This window comes from Callorhinus ursinus, unplaced genomic scaffold (genome assembly GCF_003265705.2).
Source record: "Callorhinus ursinus isolate GAN/ISIS: 27379988/994484 unplaced genomic scaffold, GSC_fseal_2.0 scaffold19, whole genome shotgun sequence".
Lineage (NCBI taxonomy): Eukaryota > Metazoa > Chordata > Mammalia > Carnivora > Otariidae > Callorhinus > Callorhinus ursinus.
In genome coordinates this window covers 34,095,649-34,113,548 of record NW_027397081.1, presented here as the reverse complement: position 1 = coordinate 34,113,548, position 17,900 = coordinate 34,095,649, and the positions used below count along the sequence as shown (strand labels likewise).

General features: G+C 35.7%; 1 long non-coding RNA gene and 1 pseudogene across 3 annotated transcripts in view; one reads left to right on the top strand and one right to left on the bottom strand.

The window, feature by feature from the left end:
• The window catches only part of LOC141374598 (uncharacterized), a 90,049-nt gene that overhangs the window by 56,797 nt on the left and 15,352 nt on the right, over positions 1 to 17,900 (bottom strand). The window contains exon 3 of one of the 3 annotated variants that reach the window (XR_012381613.1): positions 9,121 to 10,312. The exons of the other annotated variants lie outside the window; for them this stretch is intronic. This is a non-coding gene — a long non-coding RNA (uncharacterized lncRNA). Of the gene's footprint in view, positions 1 to 9,120; positions 10,313 to 17,900 lie in introns of those variants that run through there. 3 annotated transcript variants of the gene reach the window in all.
• Positions 14,883 to 15,898, top strand: LOC112840526 (X-ray repair cross-complementing protein 6 pseudogene; annotated as a pseudogene).

Sequence of the window (17,900 nt, the reverse complement as noted above, 5' to 3'; positions counted from 1 at the left end):
TAAATACCTGTGATTAGAAAAAAATAAGTCAATCAGAGAAAGACACGTATCATATGATCTCACTTACATGAGGAATTCTTAATCTCAGGAAACAAACTGAGGGTTGCTGGAGTGGTGGGGGTGGGAGGGATGGGGTAGCTGGGTGATAGACATTGGAGAGGGTATGTGCTATGGTGAGTGCTGCGAATTGTATAAGACTGATGAATCACAGACCTGTACCTCTGAAACAAATAATACATTATATGTTAAAAAAAAAAAAAGAAGATAGTAGGAAGGGAAAAATTGAGGGGGGTAAATCGGAGGGGGAGATGAACCATGAGAGACTATGCACTCTGAGAAACAAAGTGAGGGTTCTGGAGGGGAAGGGGTGGGGGGGTTAGGTAGCCTGGTGATGAGTATTAAAGAGGGCATGTATTGCATGGAGCATTGGGTGTTATACGCAAACAATGAATCATGGAACACTACATCAAAAACTAATGATGTAATGTATGATGATTAACATAACATAACAAAATAAAATTAAAAAAAGAAAAAAGAAAATAATGTTTACTTATAATTTAGGGCATTTCTTAGCATCATGAATTTTTTAATAAGGAGAATAAGAATATACTCACCTCCAACAATCATGTAAAGTAGTGTTTGTAAGAGAAGAATTTTCTAACTTAAGAACGTATTTTCTAATGTGTTAATTATTGTACAGCTCAGTCATAGTAGAGTAGATTGTTAAATGTCAGTTTTATTTTTGGTAAATGTATAAGAAAATATTATTTTCTAATAGTAATAATAATTATTATATAGTACTTTTCAAAAGGTATATAAAGTCATACCATCCCAATTTTCTTTCTGAAAACTAAAATTAAAATTAAAATCAAAATAAGCTGATTACATTTATGATGGTCCAATTACAGTTATGATGGATGTAGAATACCATAACTCCCACCAAAAAACAAGTAAACAAAAAAAGCTGAAATTTCTCTTTAAAAAAACTGGCTAAAGAATTGTAAAGAATCTGAGGCAACCTAACAGAAATAAAATCAAGAAAAAGGAGAAACAATTAACAGAGATGAGCTGTTATTTTGCAGCCCCTTTTTCTCTCAGGACCTTTGTTAATTCTCGACAATGGGCAAAATGTGGAAGGTCTAGGGCCCAAGCTAACAGTTGCTACTAAAAGGCAGGAAAATCAACATTCTCATGACATCTCTCTGGGCTCTAGAGAAAACAGCTACAGACAAGAGATTTCTAGGATTCTTTTGAGAAAAACAGTGGGGAATCGAGTTCACTTCCATATCAGTTTCATATCAGGGCATTCACTTCTGAAAAATTAAATTCTGAAGTTTCCTAGTGTTGGAGGTTAAGACACTAAGTAGATTGCCCTCAAAAATAAAGGCAAGTTTCAACAATCTTGTGATTCTGAGGAGAAAAAGTTTCATTTTCAAGGACGACCAGTGGGAGAGACCTCACTGGTGATCATCTCAGATTCTCAGTCAGAACGTGTAGGACTCTACACCCTAGGAGGAGCAGCAGCTCTAGAAACAGAAGTTTTTATTATTTTCAAATGAACTTGGAGTCATTTCTTTTCCTGATTGAAAAAAACTGATCTAACTGTGCTCTAGCTGCCTGACCAGAGGAAAGGTTGAAAGTTTCTAGGGAAAGATATGATGAGGCAACTCAATAATTTTTCAGATAATGCTCAGAATTTATTATAAAAATATGTTATGCAAAGAGACAGACAAAGACTAAAATTCAAAAGAAATAAAGGTATAAATAGGATCAGTGGTAAACCTGACTATTGTAGTTATAGGAATATTTTTAAACTAGATATAATTAGAATATGTTAAAAATAGAGGAAATATATAATCTGCAAATCTTTTCCTGACAAATGGCTCTGACAGTAGAATGGACACAGCATAAAAAAGAATTAGTGTTTGAAGGAAACTAAAAGTCAGAGTATAGAAATGATTCATATTGAAGCACATAAAGAAACCAGAGTAAAAATTAGCAAAAGATCATAATGATATATGAAACAAAATTAAAAATCTAGCTTACTTTTAATTGGAGAGCCAGAAGAAAAGAAGAGAATGAACAAAAGCATTATTTCAAGAAATACAGGCCATAAATTCTCCAAAACCAAATACTAACAACAAACCATGGATGTAATACATTCTGTATACTCTAAGAAGTATGAATACTAAGAAGTCTACATCTTGGAACATCATAGTAAAACAAGCGAAAACCAAAGATAAAGAAAATTTTAATAGCAGCTATAAAAACTGACACATTATTGTTGTAGGAACAACAATATAACTGATGGCTGATTGTTCATAGAGGTATGGAAACCAGAAAACCATGAAAAAATATTGCCAAATGCAGACAAAACAAAATGCTGACAGTTCTACATTCGGGAAAAAATATTATAGATTGAGACAAAATAAAAATTATTTCAGAAACGCTAAAATTAAGGAACATATCATTATCACACCTGTACTTAAAGAGAATCATTCTAGGTAGAGGCACAAGAAACAGGGAGAAAAGATTATACATGAAAAGGTAAATGTTTGGGTTAAATTATTGGATATGGCTAAACAAAATAATGATTATAATGTAAATATTATATACATGTAAAATTAAATACACAAAAACAAAAACAAAGGTGGGAAAATTTTAACATCATTGACATTGCTTGAAGTAATAATTTATATTAAAGTCAGTCCAGAACCCATGCTTAATTTTTTATTGCAACCACTTACTAAAATAATGTACATAAAATAAGCTGACCATATAATTTAAAATGTAATTCAAACGAAGGCAAGAAAGTGGAATATATACCAAAACAAATAATAAAATTGTCGATATAAACACTATATATGCGTACACGTGTATATATATATATATATATATATATATATGTATATATGTAACTCTTAAAGGTCCAAAACCAAATACTAAACAAAAAGCAAAGATTATTATACCAGAATTATTTTAAAAAGTGGGTTATTTATTCCTTATCAGAGATACACCTCAAATGTGTGTGGAATTAGAGACTAAGAATTAAAGGATGGAAGGAGTCCAAATGGTGGCATAGGAAGATCCTGAACTCACTTACTCCCATGAAGATATCAAATCTACAGCGACATATGAATCATTTCCCCTCTGAAAAAATATCTGAAAAACAGATGAACTCCTCTTCTACAAAAAAAAAGATAAAAAATGAGACAACTAGAAGAAGCAGAAACACAGTCTCAGTCTCAGTGAAAAACCTTACCCCTGGAACAACAACGCACAACAGGGAAGGATCATCACTAATGTGGTGCTTCTAGAGGAGTGAGGGATTGAGCCCCACATCAGGCATTCCAACCTTAGGGATCTGCACTGGAGAGACAAGCTCCAGAACATGCTTGGCTTAGAAAACCAATGGGGCTAGCATCCAAGGAACCCAAAGTGCTATAGGAAACTGAGATTCTTCTTTTAAAGGTCTGGCATGTGGTCTCACTCACCCTTGGACCGAGCAGAAAATGCCAATTTGAAAAGTACCTAGACTATAGGTGAAGGAGATTCATTTGCTTGTCTGGGGGCATCTACTCAAGAAGTAGAGGTTAGTCGGAGCTCTCTCTGGGGATGGAAGTACTGGCGCATGCCGTTTGTGTGCTCTCCACTTATACTGCTTGCACTGGAAGATGTGCTTGTATGAGGCATCATCCTGCTGCTTCACTTGGATGGGGAGGGTAAATGTTCCTGGCACTGTCCCACTGTCTTGCTGAGGCCAGAGAGATGGATAGGCATTGTGATCCTCTGCTCTCTGGCTAGAGCAGGTGAGTGCAGTTGCAGCATTCTACTGTTCCCTTGCTAAAGTCGGCAAACACAGGTGGTTGTGACATTCCCACAAACCTTGGCTGGGGCTGGCAGGTACAAGTGATCACAGTATTACCCCACACCCAATCTGGGGCCAGCAAAGGCATTCAGATAGGGCATTCCCTTGCAGCCTGCTGCACCACATGCGGTCGAGTCATTTTCTCACTGCTTTTCTGAAGTGAATATAACTCACCCCCTATAATTTCCAGATGCCCTGCTAAATCCAGCAGGTGCACACAAACCATTCTGGGAACAATCCACACAAGGGATAAATTGTCTTATATGGGGGTTGATTCCTGAGCTCAATGAAACTACAATAATCAGAAAGACAGTTTCTGGCAAGCCAACACCTCCAGGACACTACACAGACAGCAGACTGAAACATACCTGTACTCTTCTTGCGAAAAAGTCCTATTTACTTATACTGGAGATTCAGCCTGAGGGCATCTGTGCCCCCATTTTCATGAGCTAATATAATCATTGTGTTAGAGCCACGGTTTGGGATGGGGGATAGTGGAGGGTCCTGGAGAGACCATGAGCATAGGTTCTAGTTGAATAAGAAGAGCTGTCCCCTTTTCATTTGTAGGAAGGAATAGGAAACTTCCACCCACAGCAGTTAGGCAAGAAAAAAAAATTAAAGCCATCCAAATTAAAAAGGAAGATGAAAAACTATATATAGACTTAAAAGATACATTAAACTAGATGTCCATAGTGGATATATAAAGAGTATTCTATCTAAAAGCAAAAAATACCCTTTCTTCTCAAGTGCACATGAAACATTACCCAGGATAGATCACATATTAGGCCAGAGACAAGTCTCAATATATTCAAGAAGATTAAAATTATAACAAGCATCTTCTCTACTATAATAGTATAAAACTAGAAATCAATTAGGAGAAAATTGGGAAAAAAACAAATTTGTGGAGATTAAACATGCTACTGAACAACTGGGTCATCAAATAAACCAAAAGAGAAATTTAAAAATACTTAGAGACAAATGAAAACAGAAAAATGACAACAAAATTGTTGAGATGCAGCAAAAACAATATTAAAAGGGAAGTTCATAGCAATAGATGTCTACCTCAAGAAATAAGAAAAATCTCAAATAAACAATCTAACTTTGCTTTTAACGGAATTAATAAAAGAAGAGTTTAAAGCCCAAAGTTAGTAAAAGGAAGGAAACAATAGAGATCAGAGCAGAAATAAGTGAAATAGAGAATAAAAAGGCAATAGAAAAGCTCAATGAAACTGAGATGGTTCTCTGAAAAGGTAAAATTGAATAACCTTTAGCCATATTCACCAAGAAAAAAAGAGAAAGCGTTTAAATAAACAAACTCAGAAACAAAAGAGGAAAAGTTACAACTGATATCACAGAAATACAAAGGATTACAAAAAGACTACTACAAACAATCATATACACACAATTCAAAAATCAAGAAGAAACAGATAATTTCCTAGAAACGTATAATCTTCCAAGACTGAATCAGGAAGAAATAGACTATCTGAATAGGGTAATTACCAGTGAGACTGAAATAGCCAGGAACAAATGGCTTCACTGGTGAATTTTACCAAACATTCAAAAAAGAGTTAATACTGATTCTCAAACTATTCCAAAAATTAGAAGAGGAGGGAACTCTTCCAAATTCATTTAATAAGGCTAGTGTTACCCTGATACCGAAAGCAGATAAGGACACCCTATAAAGTAAAATTATAGGCTAATATCCCTGATGAACATGATGCAAAAATACCCAAAGAAATGTTAGCAAACCAAATTCAACAATACATTAAGAAATTTATACACCATGATCAAGCGGGATTTACTCCAAGGCTGCAAAAATGCTTTAACATCTATGATCAAACAATGTGATACACCACATTAACAAAATATAGGATTAAAATTATATGATAATATCAATATATACCTAAAAGGTATTTGACAAAATTCAACATCCATTTATAATAAAAACTCTAAGCAAAATGAGTATAAAGGGAATGTACCTCAACAAAATAAAAGCCATATATGATAAACCTACAGCAGATGTAATAGTCAATGATCAAAGTTGTAAGTTTTTCCTCTGAGATCAGGAACAAGACAAGGATTCCCACTCTCCCACTTTTATTCAAGACAGTATTAGAAGATATGATATATGTATCACATATATACCTATGTACCCATATATATGTGATTTTCTACACACCATTTACATCAACATGGATGGACCTTGTGGGGATTATAAGTGAAATAAATCAGAGAAGGACAAATACTGTCCTGTCTTATTTCACTTATATGATAATGCTTCCTGACCAATTGTGTTAATTCCAGAATGAAGGCTTGATATAAAGGTCACAGGTCAGGAAGTGTAACTGACAAAATCAGTAGGAAAAAAAGAAGGACAAAATAGAGTAAATATGTAAAGTCAAAACAGGCAGATAAATGATAAAATTCACCATACATATATTTGACAAAGTATTGATATACAGAATATACAAAGAATACTTACATAGCAAGGAGAAAAAACAACTTCATAAAGAGATATCCAAATGAGAAAAAAAACAAAACAAAACACTGATACATGCAACAAAGTGGATGAATCTAATAAACAAACTTAGCAAAGTAAACCAAGCTGAAAAATGTAAATACTAAAAAGATTCCCTTCATAGAAAGCTTGATAGCACAGAGAACTAACTTAGGGTGTTGGAAATTGAGGGAGTCATTATCCTTGGTGTGTTGATGAGTAACTGGAAGGAAGCACAATGAGGATTTTGGTGTATTAATAATATTCTATTATTTAGCCTACCACTGATTACATCAGTATGTTCAACTTATAAAACTATAACTTATAGTAGTATATAATAATATAATATATAACATATAATAATAACATACAATTCAGCAAACTATGCTGATTCTTTGTAATTTTTTAATAAATCCTCTTTATATGATATACTTAAATAGATTATCAGTCTAGGTATCTATATTCCAAACATCATTCCAAGACTTTCCACGCAAAATAACACTTGTCCAAGATTTCCATTCACTATAGCTTCTAGTAAAGCTGAACCAAATTAAACAAGCCTTATAAATTTTGTTTAGGAGTACCTCGCTTATGTGTAAATTTATATAGAGGATAATTTTGTATTTGGTACACACATAAGCACACACCTGTAAATGGAAGTTTAATTTATGTAGTCAACATTTCTCCAGGCCTTACAAATCTAAAAAGTAAGGTTGAAGTTAAAATAAAAATTATGAAAGCAATAATTATTTCTGAACCTCAAGTTTCCACCTGTACTTTAAGTAGTCCCAGCTTTATGTAATATTGTCCTCACTAATCCCTTCAAGTCATATCTTGTAGTCCCCAGGTGTTCTTGTCATCTTACAAAAGCTTTGTCAGTTCATTTCCAATCTATTATTTTCTTCCTTGTCTCTTCCCTGCTGCAGAAGCCTGTGCTGCCCATAAAATTTCATAACATCAGCCACAGCAGTTACTGCCTTGGCTAGCACTCATTCTTAAAGTGCTCTAAAGCTTCCCCACTCTGTGAAAGCCACCGTGCTGTGACAAACCAACCATGCCTGACTCTCCTCTGATATACTAGGGTCCAGAATATATCTATGCTCTTGTCATTTTTGCAGATGCTCAGTGCTGGATTATGTGCCATGATTCAGTAACGTACCACCTGGAATTAGGGACAATAATAAAAATATACACAGTCAGAAGCCTCAATATTTAAAAATAAAGCAAACAACCAAAAAATTCTAACACCTATAACAAACTCCATGAGTACATGATATATATTTTGTGAAAAATATGAATTGAAAAAAATATATTTTGAAATGTTTAAGTGCAGTGCACTGACATTTTAGGAGTACAGTTGAAAGGCTGTATGTGTGAATTCTATATGCAAATGTTTATAGAAATCTTTCAGTGCTTATTTGTTCTTGCTTCTTTATTTTTCCATTTTAACTGAATTTCATTTTGTACTACACTCAAAAGTCAAGACTAAAAAGAAATGATTAAAACATAACAAAAGGAAAATATTAACTCTAATATTTGAGATCAAAATGTAAAAGAAATAAATATTCTAAAATATCCATTCTGAAACAACTACTATAATATCATTCCTGGAGAACTCCATAAACATAAAAGCAATTCATCATCACTATTCTCATTATTGTTTTTAATCATGTTTGAAATAAGATGGAAATCATAATAATGTGAGATAAAAAGAATAAAAGTAAATTATAATAATAAATGTTATTTAATGATGAATTAACTTATTTTTATAAGACATACTTAATGAAAAATAAAATTGTTGAGCATATGAAAATATGCGTGATTGGAGAAGACTGACAAAGAGTAGGTATGCCAAAGAAGAATTTCACAAAACTGACTAACCCAAGAGACACTTCCAGAATATTTCACTTGTCAAACTGCCTGAAAATATCAAGACTAACTGACAAGATTCTTTATAACCCAAAGGTACAAATTTATAAGTTATCAAGTTTTTCTAAGAGGATAAAATGTTCAAGACCTGTAGAATAGCCAAATAATACTAGGGTTGAAGCAAGATAAAGCTATCAAAAAAGGATAGCTTGTACCATGCTATAAAAATAAAACCATGTAAAAGGAATCACTGAAGATGAAACTTTCTGAGGATATTTCATTGGCATTACAAGCTCATTATTTATATTTCCAGTAAAGTCAAACATTCCAGTAAACTCACCAACTAACATAGCCTTATAGCTAGGAGACTATGTCAGAACCACCATTAAGGGTTATGCTGAATATGCCATTGATGAGGAAGACCCATGAAGAGAGAGAATTGAGGCTGCAATCAAGCTTTCACATCTCATACAGCTACGTGAGTAGGCATGTTCCTGCAGGAAGGTTGACATCCTTAGAATTAGCTTGAAGGTACAAGTTAGGGGGGATATCATGAGTGTGTATGTGTGTGTGTGTTATGGATGATTAGGAATGAATTCAAAAGTCATGAGTTCTATTTCAAATATCTACATATACATAAAACAGTAAAGAAAATCTAAGCATCTAATATAGTAGGGGAAAATGCCTTGATGATTTTCACTTCTGAGAGATAGAGGAAATGTTTCATCAAGTGCTAATTTACAGACTTGTATATTTCACTTCTATTTCCCATTTTCTCCCAAGCATGCTTGTGACACCTACAAGGTTTACAAATGACATGAGCGTAGTTAAAATACTCCCTGCTGTCCAAAAAATTTAACCTCTCTTCTGTTTTTTAGATGAACAGATATGAATTTTATTCAATTATTTATAACAAATGTAATCCACTCTATGGCATATTCTATGAGGCTAGGAGAAATACAATAATAATTGCATCCCCGTTTTTAGGTCCAGAAAAGATATTCAGAAGACTCCCACAATTAAGGGCTCTGTGCAGATCTCTCTGGTCTTCTATCCACATTGGTTATACTGCTACATGCATTGTCCATGCCACCATGATTTCTGAAAGGCAGATAGATAGGTCTATAGCTGTCTGACAATGTAGATCTTTGCCAAGTCTTCCTGTCCATATAGCCATTCTTCTTTGAGACCCTATCACTTAGGACCTTCAAAGTAGTAGGACACAGCTAATTCTGGATCCAGTGAGTCTCCACCAATCCTTTCCAGATCAGAGAATGTACTTCTTTCCCAAGTAGAGTCACACTTTCTTGTAGCTCCAAGTTGTTATTCATCTCCCTTTCCTTTTTGAGAAAGTTTTGCTTAAACTTCCCAAAGAGGAGCTGGGAAAAGAAATACTAAAAAGGAAACTTCTTCAGTTTCATTTTTTTTAAATGAAGGTGTTCCACAGCAAAGAAAATGATATAATTTGCTATCTTCTTGAAACAAGAAAAAAAAAAACTCAAAACACAAAATAGTATTTTAATTAATTATCTTGCCATTCTCCTACAGTAAACTTTACTGCAAAGACAAATCATTTCTCATTCTGAGATACTTTTTTTTTTTTTTTTTAAGAGCAGAGAATAAGGTAGACTCCTCAGGGCAATACGTCTTTCACACAGTTGCTAACCACTTCAGTGTTGTTTTCATTTATTTTCCTTGTTTCATTGAGTATAAGCCTTCAAGGGTAAGCAGTGATATTTGGCTCCTAGCCCACTGCTTCCAATCAATTCCTTCATTATAGAACTTTTCTCAGTTATTGAGCCTACAAAGTTGGAAGGGATTTTGTATTGTTTAAATCTGAGGATCCCTTTCCAATCTTTCCCTGAAAACCAGCCTATTGTTAGAAGGCAGAGCAAAAAATGTCCTGCTATATTCATGACCAGTCTCTCCCAATAAAAGCATGTATTGTTCAGTGAGTGATTCAGCCATTTTTCTCCTCCTGCTGATGACTGATGACTTGGTGAATTTGGAGCTCCACAAAGGTAATGGCACCTTGATCCTTCTTGTGGTGTGTGATGAAGCTATTCCTTACTGCAGACCTATTATAGAGATTCAATATATAGTTAATAAGTGAATGGATAGATGGATGCGTGAATGATCCAGGGTGGAGAATATGAGGATAAGCCTTCATTCTTATCTAAATGAATGTGCCATAAAATGCATAAGCATTCTTTGGAGAAAATAACTCAAATCCAATATTCAGCAATAAAATCTAGCTTTTGTTAAGAGTTATTTTTCAAGCATATATTAAAGACAAATAGAAACTGATTTGTTTTTGAAGGATACCCCAAATATGTCCCTTTGATCATTGGTTATTCTGACCTGTAGGCCTTGAAAAACAGTAACTGAAGAGAAAGGCTTTCTCTGAACTCCCTTTATCTGGTTGAAGATAGATCCTCCAAAAGGAATTCAATTGTCATAAATCCCCTCTTGGAGTTCCATCAACCAGGGAAGATTGATGTGGCGTCTAGAGGTCTATACCACACCCAGACAACATTGTCACAAACTATCGAACATACCATCTATTCTTATAAGAGTCTATTCATCTTACCTAAAAAATAATTTGTTTTCCCCTAAGATACCTTCACTCCCCCTCTCCTTTACCTATTAAGATAATATTTAATCCTGAATTTTAAAGTCATCTCTTTTAGTTACTCAGTTTTCCCTGGGTATCTCCATGTATACATGAGGTGTATATGTTAATAAACTTTTGTTTGTTTTTCTTTTGTTAATGTTTATTATATAGGAGTCTCAGTTAAGAACTCAAAAGGGGAGAGGAAAATTATCTTTCCTCCCCTATACTGCTTTAAATTCATCCAGAAGAAAAAATGGTCTCTTCAACAACATCATTTGAACCATCTACCTTTTATTAGCTAGGGATTTTTCTTAGGTACCCAAATGGCTCAGAATGGAAGGGTGAAAGAATCATAAGTGTGTTCAAAGTTATGTGCCATGTGATACTGTGACACAAACAACATACAAATCTCAGTGGCTTAACATAATAAAAAGTATGTTTCTCTCAACTACACATCCAAAGCTAATCAGTCAGGGGCTCTGCTTCATGTCATCATTGAGGATCTCAGTGTGACAGTGATGCCACCATCCTGTAGCTGCAAACATGCAGCATCCTCTGACAGCATGGTGGGGGATAAGGCATCCACACTTAGAATGATGCACATCATTTCCCCTCACCTCATTTGCCAGAACTAGTCGTACGACCCCAACTAATTACAAGGGGCCAATGAAGTGGACTCTCCTTTGTCGACACAAGGAAAAGAGAACTTGATATAAATGGGCTCTAGAAGTGAAGCAAATCATTAACACTATGTGTTATATTCAGTAATGCTCACAGACCTGCATACTTTGTCATTAACTTCTGGATGCTGTATAATTTGTACAAGTGACTTTATCCTCTGACTCTGCTTCCCTATCTAAAAGTGAGAATACTGAATTTATATGGTGTTTGTGAAGATTATAGAATGTAACGGAATATATAAAGACCGGATATATAGAAGCTTTTCAACAAATGGCAGTGGTAGTAGTTTTTCTTACAATATATAGCACAACAGAGGTAATCACTGTCTAAGGCAGTCCTCTTCCTTAGCTACATATTGGATTTATCTGGAGAGCTTAAAAAATAATAATGCCTGGACCCTACCCTCAGATTTTTATGTGGTGAAACCAAAGCACTGGTATTTTTTAAAGGTGACCAATTTATCTCAGCATAAAAGCAGGGTTAAATACCTCTCTGGTAAGATGAAAAATAAAATAGACATATGTGGTCGATATTAATTTGTTGTCTTTCTCAGAGTTTCTTTCCTTTTTAAAAATATATAACTCAACAAACTATGTTGTTTGAAGAGGGAACTAATCATGTGTTCTATAGTGAAATACATTGCTATTACGTTTTAACAATCACATTCATTTTATAGCAAACAAGAAAATAGATGCTCTATAAATAATTGTTTTCTCATGGTGGAGAAGAACAAAAAAAAATCCATAGAAATATAACATCTAGATGTACAGTAGCTGAGTAAACCAGGGGAATCACCTTGAAGTGTGACATGTATTTCCAACTAAAACAAGAGATCAAGATTATGCTTCACATATACTCTTAATAAAAAGACTCTCAGAATGCTTTATTGATGGAGGTATATTCATGAGAAAAAAATTTTACCTGAAAGTCTACAGTGACACAAAAAATAGAGAACATTGTGAGGAATAGTCTAGGGTGTAAACATACAGCTTGAATATTCATTTGCAAACCAAAACTGCTACTATATAGTTTGTTAAAGAGGAAGAAACAAAGCATTGTTGGCAAAAGCACAAATTACAATTTAACATAGCAATTTGGGAAGCCACGCTAAAATTTAATTTTGCACATAATGATAACTTGCTTGATGACACTCCATCCCCTTAGTTTCTTCTTCTCCTCCTTCCTTTTTCTCTCCTCCTCCTACTTCCTCTCCCCTCCTTCCCGTTCTTCTTCTCCTCTTACTCCTCCTCCTTCATCATTGTCTTCTCTGTTATCATCTTCTTTTTCTTCTTAATACACCATTAAGGATTGTAAAGCATAAACCTGCACTCTATGGTTGGCATTTTTAGACAACCCATCCCCATCATCAATGTCACCCTTTCATGCTTGCCTCAAGTTATCATTAAAACATGGTGAATGAGCAAGCTATTTAGAGTATGAAAGTATTTTCCCTGAAGTATTTACATCAGGATATAATCTCCTGGCCTTAGGTAAACCATGACAGAAAAGAACACCATGTGTTATTCTTTTCCTTCATTAGTTAATTGAGTTGGGATTTAAGTCAACAAATGTAGTCAACATTTATTATACACAAAGCATTGTATTAACAATGCTATTGTTCTTAAATATTCATTTATTTAAAACCTCTTAATAGGTTAATTTTGTATATAAAGTACGTGAATATATATATATATATATAATTTATATATTTGAAGTTTCACATATATCTAAAATACACAAACAAATCTCATTTAGTATTAATTATTTATTGAAGAACTGGTATATTCAAAGCACCATCCTAATTTCTTAGATACTGTGTCTTGTGTTTTGGAATTTTACTTTTGTTTTGTTGTTTATTTTTCATTTCTTACCTAAGTTATGAGAGTAGTCAGCAAAAAGGGAAATATTAACTTAAACATGGAGAAATAAGGGTGAAGTCAGTATATATGAAACATTTTGCAGCAATAAAATTGTTTGGATATGTACAGAAGAGCAAAGGTAGAATCCACATACTCCTTAAGTTTGTGAATCAATTTATAAAGTAACAGCAAGTTGTTTTCTATTACTATTACTTACATGAAGAAATGCTATATACACTTGTGAAGAAACAATCTGGACTTGATGCACCTGAGGAAGCGTGGGGGCTTTGACATATCCTTGTTTTACTGAGATATCATCAGCACAGCCGAGGATGAGGACTTAGGGGTTCACTTTGAGGAATACAGCAAACTGGAAGACCTGTTGAGGAAGGTTTGCACCAAGGAGACCAAGAAGCGTGTGCTCTGCAGGTTGAAGTTTAAGCTCAGCAAAGATACAGCACTCACACATGAAAAAGTGCTCAACATCGCTCAGCATCAGGGAAATCCAAATCAAAACATCAATGAGATACCACCTCACACCTGTCAGAATGGCTAAAATTAACAAGTCAGGGAACGACAGATGTTGGCGGGGATGCAGAGAAAGGGGAACCCTCCTACACTGTTGGTGGGAATGCAAGCTGGTGCAACCGCTCTGGAAAACAGTATGGAGGTTCCTCAAACAGTTGAAATTAGAGCTACCATTCGATCCAGCAATTGCACTACTGGGTATTTACCACAAAGATACAAATGTAGGGACCCGAAGGGGTACGTGCACCCCAATGTTTATAGCAGCAATGTCCACAATAGCCAAACTGTGGAAAGAGCCAAGATGTCCATCGACAGATGAATGGATAAAGAAGAGGTGGTATATATACACAATGGAATATTATGCAGCCATCAAAAAGAATGAGATCTTGCCATTTGCAAAGATGTGGATGGAACTGGAGGGTGTTATGCTGAGTGAAATAAGTCAATCAGAGAAAGACATGTATCATATGACCTCACTGATATGAGGAATTCTTAATCTCAGGAAATAAACTGAGTGTTACTGGAGTGGTTGGGGGTGGGAGAGATGGGGTGGCTGGGTGATAGACATTGGGGAGGGTATGTGCTACGGTGAGCGCTGTGAATTGTGCAAGACTGTTGAATCACAGATCTGTACTTCTGAAACAAGTAACGCAACATATTTTAAGAAAAAAGAAAAAGAAGAAGCTAACAGGAGAGGAAGAATGAAGGGGAGCAAGTCAGAGGGGGAGACGAACCATGAGAGATGATGGACTCTGAAAAACAAACTGAGGGTTCTAGAGGGGAGGAGGGTAGGGGGATGGGTTAGCCTGGTGATGGGTATTAAGGAGGGCACGTTCTGCATGGAGCACTGGGTGTTATGAACAAACAATGAATCATGGAACACTGCATCAAAAACTAATGATGTAATGTATGGTGATTAACAAAACAATAAAAAAATTAAAAAAAAAAGATACAGCACTCACTGTCAGCATGTATAATATGGTCCAGAAGGCTGTCAACCCTCCTCTTGTGAGGCTTTATCAGGAAACCAGTGAACAAGTGAAATCCAAGACCCGGACATTTGATGTAAATACCGGCAGTTTGCTTCTGCCTAGCGACACCAAGAGGTCTCAGAACTATGGGAGTCGTCAGATTGTACTAGAGAAAGAGGAAACAGAAGAGCTGAAATGCTTTGATGAACCAGTTTTGATTCTCATCGGTTTCAAGCCCTTGATAATGCTGAAGAAGCACCATTACCTGAGGCCCTCCCTGTTCGTGTACCCCAAAGAGTCCCTGCTGAATGGAGCTCAACCCTGTTCGGTGCTCTCCTCACCAAATGTCTGGAGAAGGAGGTCATGGCAGTGTGCAGATACACTCTCCGTCAGAACATCCCTTCTTATTTTGTGGCCTTGTTGCCACAGGAAGAGGAGCTGGATGAGCAGAAAATTCAGGTGACTCCCCCAGGCTTCCAGCTTGTCTTCTTACACTACGCTGATGATAAACGGAAGGTGCCCTTTACTGAAAAAGTCACGGCGAACCCAGAGCAGATAGACTAGATGAAGGCTATTGTTCAGAAGCTCCGTTTCAACTACAGAAGTGACAGCTTGGAGAATCCAGTGCTGCAGCAACACTTCAGGAACCTGGAGGCTCTGGCTTTGGATCTCATGGAGCCTGAGCTAGCGGTGGATCTGACACCGCCTAAAATTGAAGCAATAGATAAAAGACTGGGCTCCCTGGTGAATGAGTTTAAGGAGCTTGTCTACCCACCAGATTATAATCCTGAAGGAAAAGTTGCCAAGTAGATACAAGATGATGAAGGTTCTGGAAGCAAAAGGCCCAAAATGGAGTTATCTGAAGAGGATCTGAAGGTCCATGTGAGCAAGGGCACACTGGGTAAGCTCACTGTGCCCATGCTAAAGGAAGCCTACAGGGTGTATGGCCTGTCCGGCGGGTTGAAGAAGCAGAAGCTGCTGGACATGCTCACTAAGCACTTCCAGAACTGACCAGACAGCCAGCCCCCGCTTCTGCACTCTAGCCAGGCTGCTTGGTTTTGTTCTCATCAAGTTAAAACATATTTCTCCTGAGCCAGGAAGAGTCTGCCTGATGCAAGCCAAGGACTTTACATTTATGAGATGTTCTGTTGCCGTGGAGACAGCAGAGCTCTCCCACTTTGCTGTGCTTTACTGTCTGAATAAAGAGCCCTAACTTTGTACTAAAAAAAAAAAAAAGGTTTTTTAATATAGTACAAAAGTAGTGTTTTATTGAAATAATGCATCACATTTGTGTCTTAATTTTTAAAGATTATTTAATAGAATAATGGTCAGTATATTAGACTAATACAGTTGTTTTCCAAATATCCATTTTACACACAGAAATTGACAAAATATGAAAAACACCTGTTTAAATAAGAATCAAGAGAAAAAGAAAACAAGAAAGAAATATCTCAGGTTCTAACCATGAAGAGGAACATGTTTGTTGTAAACAACCAGACTACTGATATATAAGAAATAATATCAAACAGTATATACTAGATTGGGAAACAGATGAATAGTTCTTCTTCTACAGTACAGATTGGAACTAAACCCCACAAACTTAGAAAACTGAAAAGGCTGGCCCACTGTAAAAAAGGAATTAAAAATATTTGGCACGTTGGCTTGGGGATATTCAATAGACATAGGCCATTGATCTAGGGCCCTACGTGAAATAAGAGACATCTAAGAACAAACAGTATCCCATTACAATTTCCCATGAGATACAAAAAACCTAAACCAATAAATGAAAACAAAGCTGTACTGAAACATGCACAATACTTAAATGTGAAAAATAATATATTTACTAATTCAACTTGCATTCTTACAAGGTGAATGTGTCTTCATTTATGGACACAACATTTTCTCATGTTAAAAACAATGACAATAACAACTTGATACATCTTTAGAAGCCTGCACATTTGCAGCAAGAAGAACGTATGAGAACACTTATGGTAACATTTTTATTTTGATCAATGGCAACACTAGAAATAATCCAAAATAAATCAAAAGTAAAATGGATATACAAATTATGGTTTATTCATACAAGAAATTACTGTGGAGAAACCGAAAATATAAGCAATGATTTCAAGTAAAAACTCAGATTAATATTAAAAACAATATTGGAGAAAGAAACCCATAAGACAGAGGAAAAACTACATACTACATGAATCTAATTATATAGTTTTTTTAATGGCAAAAGTAAACAATAGAGATTTGTAGTTATGGGATGCAATAGGGATGCATAATTATGAGGTAAATTTTAAAGGGAATAAAGAAAATGGTTGCCACACAAGTGAGCTTGTGGTAACTCTTATAAGAAAGATGTTGTGATTGGGTTGTAATAAAATAATAAATACGAAAGGAAGTAACCTAGAACTTATAAAGGGCAATGATGAAGATTCTCAAGTAGACATAATTTTACTTATTTCCTTTGCTAAGTGCAACTAAAAGCCCTGAACATTATTGAAAAAAAAAAAAAAAGACTCTTCAAAGGTGGGAAAAGAAGGCATAGCTACTAGGGACATGGGGACTGGGGAAAAAAAAATAGTTCTCTGGGTTTTATTTTTGTCTCATATATCCCAGACTTGGAGTTAAAGATGACTGCAACCTGGACATGCCAACAGGCACAGAACTGTTCTCTTTAACCAAAGGAGCAAGGGAAGAGGAACTTAGCAAACAGAAAATTTTTAGGTAATGACTACTCTACTCTAGACAAATAACACAGAAAAACTCTGGCCCCACTCCTACTTGATCCAGCAAGTGAGGAATCTAGACTTCTGCCCTTGTAAGGCTATAAAGAGGCACCCAACCTCTGTGGGGGTGATGTCTGAGAGGGTCAAGTAGGGGGCTGGGAATTTCATCCCTGCTGGATGATGAGAAGCTCCTCCTCCTTGGTGTGCCTGGAGACCACGCAGGGGAGCAGCCTAGACTTCCACTCCCAGCAGCAAGGAGGAGCTTTCCACCTTTGGCGTCA